Source organism: Gekko japonicus, unplaced genomic scaffold, assembly GCF_001447785.1.
Source record: "Gekko japonicus isolate JY-2015 unplaced genomic scaffold, Gekko_japonicus_V1.1 scaffold1116, whole genome shotgun sequence".
Classification (NCBI taxonomy): Eukaryota; Metazoa; Chordata; class Lepidosauria; order Squamata; family Gekkonidae; genus Gekko; species Gekko japonicus.
Genome location: NW_015172590.1, coordinates 579,501 through 586,648, shown reverse-complemented (window position 1 = coordinate 586,648; position 7,148 = coordinate 579,501). Strand labels below are relative to the sequence as shown.

At 45.7% G+C, this 7,148-nt stretch overlaps 1 pseudogene; it reads right to left on the bottom strand.

Annotated features, from left to right (window-relative positions):
- Window positions 1–892: 892 nt before the first annotated feature.
- LOC107119074 lies at window positions 893–1,600 on the bottom strand (annotated as a pseudogene).
- Between the last annotated feature and the right edge of the window lie 5,548 nt (window positions 1,601–7,148).

Below are 7,148 nucleotides of genomic sequence, written 5' to 3'. Positions count from 1 at the left end.
TGGGAAGGATAACCCACAACCAGGCTGGAAAATACTAATTGTGACTGTCATGGGCAGCGACTAGAAAGGTTCTCTAATGGCTGCCACCACTCTGGTATGGGTCTCCTTGGGAGGGCCCAGAGCACCCACCCTACCCCTCTATACAGTACTTTTCCAGTAGGTTTCCCCTTTATATGTAACCAAATGAGGCATGAGGACCCAGGCGGAGAAATAAACTGGTTTAATTAAAGAGAGTTAATAACAACTGTAGTTCAAAAACAGGAAAAATGAGCACAGTAAAGGTGGATAAACAAGCAAAATAATAAATCCTAACGCATCTGACTATACTGTCCTAGCCTTCCCTAGGTACCTAATCTCAGACTGACTCACCCCTTTTGGATGAAGGATCCCTCTTTCTGCAGCAGCCTTCCCAGCCCTGCTCCCTAAGAGAGAACCCCCTCCCCATTCTGGGCAAGGCCTTTTATCTCTTCTTCCCAGGCACCACCCTCTGCTCCCCTGCTGGTGTAGTTTCCCCTCCAAAATCCCCTGTTACCCAATCACAGAGTCCAGAGGATACCTGGGAAATGTAGGCCCTGATAGCTACTCCAATACAAGCTCCCCTGGAGCCACTAGGCTTCCCTAGAGCCTGTAGACCATACCACTATAGGCCCAGGATCATGACACCCACTGCTAGACCGAATCATGGGGTCTGGCTATCTAGATCCCCATCAATGAGGTCTATATACCACTGGCAATGAAGTCACATCTTAGTAACAATACCTGGAATCCAGTACACAAAACTTTACAAACCATTTCCAAAGAACTTGGGTTAACTACTGTAGGCTGACATGGTGAACATAATTAAACACTACAGTAATGAAACATCATATAGAGAACATATACAGTAAGGTGGCTAATCATCACAAGCTCTACTAAGTTTGGCTGTTTGGAGTCCCCTCCACCACCCTGGTCTCCTTTGCCACCAAAGCTTCCACGATTTCTCACTAGCAACTTTCATTTCTTGCTTCAAGAGGGCTTTTTCCCCACTTCATAGTTATGTCCATTTATAGTGTGGTACTTCTGAACAACAATTTTGTCAACTGTGTCATGATCATCAAGCATCACAAAAGTAAACCCTCTTTTCCTTCCACTCTGCCTGTCTTCCAGTACTTCTAGTTTTGATCTTGCCATACTTTCCAAAATATTTTGTTAAATTATAGTCTTCTATGTCTTCTTTAATTTCCCCTACAAATATTTTCTACAGTGTTAAGTGGGCACCGGGTTTCACAGAATCTTCTCTGGAAACTGCTATCTTTGGTTTCACCACACGTCCATCCACCTTATGTGGTCGAGTGGCCATTGCAGCATTTACCTCCTCCACGCAGGAATAGGTCACAAAACCAAACCCACAGGAATATTTAGTATGTGGATTTCTTATTACTATTTAGTCAGTGTGTGTGCCCCATGCTTCAGAGTGCTCCCTTAGACTATCATTGGTAGTTTCAGAGCTTAGGTCACCAATAAACAGTTTCCTTAACTGTTCTGATTCCTCAGGATCCTGGCCCTGTGAAGATCCTCCTCCTCTTGTAACCTCAGCTTCTCTCTTCTCTTCACATGCCATTTTGGGGAAGTGTTCTGACGCAGTTGTTCCTTTTAACAGCCTGCCTGCCTCTCTTTCCATACAGTGCCAACCATTACCTCCGTCTTGTCCTTCCTACCATCAACGGGAAGGTCAACAGAAAACCGGTGTCTTGCCAGGCTGCAACACCATACCCATCCACAGTGACTTCCTTACAGTGGCGCCATAGGATACATTCCAGGTCGAACTTAGGAGGAGTGGAGTGGGGGCCCACCGGAGTCATGTGGTATGAGCTAGTGCTTGACTTAGGACAATTACTTTCAATGTGTCCCAACTCATTGCAGGCATAACACTGGGGTGCCTTCGGATCTCCTGTTGGCAACTGTACACTAGCACTTGGCAAATCAGGACACTGTTGCCGGGGCAGTCCTCCTTCACTTCTGGCTGCTTCCTAGACCATGGTGGGAGTTTTGGGGTTTCCCCCAGCCTCCAATCACAATAAGTGTTGAGTCTGTGCCCTCCGTATGCCTCAGCCAGACACTTTACCCACTGTCCAACTTTTTGAAGGGTAGAAGGGCTCTTGTCTATAAGAGGGTGCCTAATGTGCTCAGGAATGAGAGTCAAGAACCAATTAGTGCACATTAGAGCCTTTACATCAGCTAGTGTCTTCACTGCAGCTACTTCAGTCCATAGATCATAAGCCTTCCCCAGTCAATACATTAACTGTGGGTAGGACTCTTTATTTTCGTGCTTTACTTCCTTGAATCTTTTGCAGGCTCCTTCTTTGGAAAACCCCACTCTCTCACACACTCTCTGTTTAAACAGCTTGTAGTCTGTCCTCTCTTCACCTTCCATCTGGCTGGATACAGAGGCCAGAATTCCACTCAGCTGAGGTCTCAGCTTCTCCATATACGAATCTAGGGGGACCTTGTAGTCGATGCTGGAGGCCATGTGATTATTTATTTGGAAGACATATATGCAGGGGTCATTTGGGGGGGGACTCGGGGGGACGCCATCCCCCCGGGTGAGGTGTGGGAGGGCGGGGCCTGGAGCTCCCTGCTGGTGCCCGCTGGAGGTCGCCGCCGGCTGTGGGGAGGACACACTTCCGGTGATGTCAGGGGGTGTGGCATATGCTAATGAGTTATGCTAATGAGTCCCCCTAGCTCTTTTTCTACGAAATGACCCCTGCTCCTAAATTGTATAAAGGGTATTTTGGCTATTACTCCTGCACAGTAGCATCTGAAGGAAGTGGCCTCTTTTCAGTCCTTGCAAGCTCAAACTCGTGTGCCAGCTTTATTTTTTGTCTTTCCATCTCCATTTTCTCTCTTTCCAGCTCCATCCTAGCCATAGTTTCTTTCTCATCTCTCTGCAGCGGGGCTCTCTCTAACTCACCCTTGAGTCTGGCCTTCTTAAGGTCTGCCTGCTTAAGTTGCAGTTGGAGACATAGGCCTCTTCACTCAGTGGTGTCATCACTTGAGACATGGTTGCTTCAACCAACAGTGTGCCTGTAGTTGACTTCTGGGTCCCACTCTTAGGAATGGAAGTGTCCTAGGATTTTTCTTTCACAGATCAGAGGTACATACACTGTCTATCTCTAAACTCACTATCCCGTCAACCTGACAGCTAGAAAATAACAAAATTTTACCAGTGCCTTTACTAAGTTCTTGCGTGGCTTCCTCAAACCAAAGGTAAAAAGAATTTTCCTCCTGAATATTGGGAAGGTGATACAAGCCCAAATAGCACTCTGCCTCTCACTGGGGTCCAGAACTCACAGCTGCCACCATGTTGCGGGCAGTGGCTAGAAAGGTTCTCTAATGGCTGCCACCACTAGGATTTCCAAGTCCCCTCAAAGTCCCCAGTAGGGGGACTGTATGTGTGTTACTGGAGGTGGTGAAGAAGTGACACCATCACATTGGAGAGCGGAGGCCCCCACCATTCCCCAGAAACATTTAAAGGGTCTTTTTAAACTCTGCTTGGAAGGGGGGGAGGCTGTGCAAACCTTCATACCAAGCCCTCAATTTGGGGCTCAGACTGCAGGTGTGCAGCCCCCACCGCTCCCCAGCAGATGTCTTTACACACTGTTAGGAAGAGGTGGGGAGGAGGCGGATGGTTGCTCTTGGGGGGAGGCTTCCCCCTGCCAGCTGGTTGGCTGGCAGGAAGGAGCCCCTCCAAATCAGGCAACCCCCACCAAACCAGGGCGTCTGCCCAGCCTACCAACCACTCTGGTATAGGTCTTCTTGGCAGGGCCCAGAGCACCCACCCTACCCCTCTATACAGTACTTTTCCAGTAGGTTTCCCCTTTATACATAATCAAATGAGGCGTGAGGACCCAACTGTAATTCAAAAACTTGTAGGAAAAATGTGCAGAGTAAAGGTGGGTAAAAAACAAAATAATAAATCCTAACACATCTGACTATACTATCCTAGCCTTCTCTAGGCACTTAGTCTCAGACTGACTCACCCCTTTTGGATGAGGGATCGCTCTTTCAGCAGCAGCCTCACCATCCCTGCTCCCTGAGAGAGAACCCCCAGAGAATTTATTTCTCTGAGCTATTCCACTCAATCACTTCTTCATGTACTAGACTGCATTGGTGCTACCAGGTTGGCTATAAGGTATTTTCTAGGGTTTCTACACTGTCACTGACCTGAAAGGGTCAGTTTAGATGTTCTCAGGAAGACCTGAGGGGTGGCGGCAAATTACCAGCATGTTTTCCAAGGAACCCTTGATTTAATGGAATTTCCCTGCAAGGAAAGAAACCATTTCCCCTTCCTACCATAACACTGCTCATGTAATTTCAAATGAACAGAGATCATTGGAGGAAAGTAGTTTTCACAGTGCAATCCTATTCAGAGTTGCTCTGAAATTGAAGTCCAATGAAGTCAAAGGACTTAGAAGGTTGTAGCTATGTTTAGAATTGCACAGCTAAATGTTCAAGAAGGCAGCTTTCAGTTATGAGTTACCAGAAGACTCAAATTAAATTCTTATGAGGGTCTTCTTTTGCACTCAACATTCCTCTTATGCCTGTGTTACCATAGCTTCTGCATTTGCACCTGTGCTCTAAAATCACATATGTTACTCAGATGACCATTTTCCCACATAGTCACTAAACTGTAGTCTATGTCATGAAGTATATCTAATATCATTAGAAACTATCGTTCTGTTGCATCCTTTCAAATAGTTCAGTTCTATATGGATATTACTGAGTGGTGACTACAAGAAATGGTACACTCCTTATACCACAAGCTAGAATATCATCTTTCTCACCACTGTCCATGATCACATTTCCATGACTTTAAGATATTCCCACAGCCTGTGTTGCACAGAGCTCAGTTTTCTTACATATCTTCACTAATTAAAGAATTTTGACAGTTCAAAATCCCAGAGGAAAGAAGGGCTGTGTTTTTCTGCAACAGGAAAGAATTCATACTGTCAGAAGAGCTACCCAGTTGGTGAACAGGAGGAGGGGGAACAGGCAATGAGCTTCCCAGACCACATAACATTTCTGAAATATTCATAGTTCCAAAAGTAACACCAGCCAGCCATGAAATCACCTTAAATGGGACATGCACTTAGTTCAAAAGAAATTATTCCTGCTAGTCTGCTCCAATATATAAAATAGTAAAATCTTTTCTATTAATAAAGTTACGCCTCCCTCTCAGCATGAATTGAACGTGGGACTTAGCTGTCAAAATCCGGTTCTTGCCTGGAGAAAAAAGTAGGAAGAAGTCATATTCAACAGTGTAGTTCATTCCTCCATTGATGTATATTTGGGCTTAGTGTCCAAATTTATAACAGCATCCTGGTGAGGCAAGGCCCTGGACTGTACCTTTGAGAAACCAACGTCACTGAATCCCCTCACTGAGAACATGTGATTCACATCTATGTTTAGTGAGTATCTGCCAACTCAGAGAGGGTCTAAATTTGGACTGCTTTCATCTTCTATCCTTCCTCAGCTCCCTTCAAAGCTTTAATCAGAGATCAGCCCACCACAGTGGGTACATAGCAATATGTAAGCCAAAGGAGGAGGAGACCCACTCTGCATTCCCATTCCATCAACTTGGAGGAAGTAATCTAATACCAGTTTAGCCATCTGAGTTTTTATCAGTATTTGAGGCATTTGGAGCCAGAGGTTTTTACGAGGGGGATGTTTTTGGGCTGGCAGGCTCTTCCGGAGAAAGAGAGACACTTGGGAGTCCCCTCTGTCATTTCTAATCACGTATTACTTGACCTTTGATCCATATTAGTAGCAGCTATGAGTCTGACAGTGGACATTTTTTTAAAAGTCCAGTGGCACCTTAAAGACAAATAACGTTTATTTCTATATGAGTTTTGTGAGTCCAGTGACCATTGCCAAGAAGAAGAAAACACAAATTTCAGATATAAAAATGTGCTTCTGTATCTATGATGTTTAGCTGGGGCCTGTGCGGAGTGCTGCTGTTCTGTGTGTACAGTCTAAACACTTAGAAAATGTATAAAGGGCTACTGTGCTATGGGATGCTAAACCACATTATGGAGGCCCTGCAATCTCAATAAGATGCCACTGGGGGATAGTAGTGGTGTACCTGTCCTATTAAAGCATCTGGTATGCATTCATCTCAAGCTTCCAAAATTTCACAGTGATCTCTCTTTGAATGTAGGTCATCCCAGGGAGATGTATCTTCTATTGATAAGTCTCCGAGTCAGAACAAGATCTTCCCAGTGTTACATGGGTGTTTGGGGACACCTCCACACAAGCCCAGTGAGCCTCCACTGCTGGCTAGCCCCATCCAGGCAGCAGGAGCCTTGAGCAATTATCCTTGGCTGCCAGGTGAGGGAAATAAAGTGAAAGTAAAGTAAAAGTAGAAAGTGAAAGTAAAGCAACACTAGCAGTGGGCAGCTGGGCAGTGATGGGAAACTGAGAAAAGGAAGGACGATTCCTTGGAGCAGAAGGAAGGCCTGGCAGGCCAGCAACTGCCTGGGGAAACATGAGTTGGGCCCTAGTCTTAAGGAGGAAGGGCTAGGAAATACTTTTAAAGGTTTAGAGGAGAAATGGCAGGCTGGAGAGGGTGGAGGGATGGCAACTAGGGGTGTGCAAGGAAAAAAAGAGCAAAATTTATTCAGCATTCCCAAATATTCCTGAATATTATTATTGACATTGTATTCAGATTTGGGAAATATTCAGTAATACTGAATATATCCGGTGCCATTATACCCTATGAGGCTATTATTCTCAATGGCAAATCTTCTAGGGTATATTCAGTGGTCTGGGGGGGGGGGAGTTTGAGGCAGAGGCACCAAATTTGCAATGTAGCTGCTGGAACCTCTCCCCAAAATGTCCCCGAAGTTTCAATGGACACCAAAAGAGGCAGGAAATAGCAAGGCAGTACGAGCCCAGCAGAGGTTCCCAGATAATCTCTGCAGTTGAACCAGTGCAATGTGCCCAGCAAAACCAGTGCCACTGTGGCAGTGCCAAAACCCAACAAGATTAAAGTCAGATCTGAGTATTTTAAGCACAGAATCCAAGCAAGGGGGAAGGGGGTTGCAGGACAGCAGAACCAGTGCAGTAGTGGCTGCCCAGCAGCAGAACCCAGTGCTATTGTGGCAAATGGC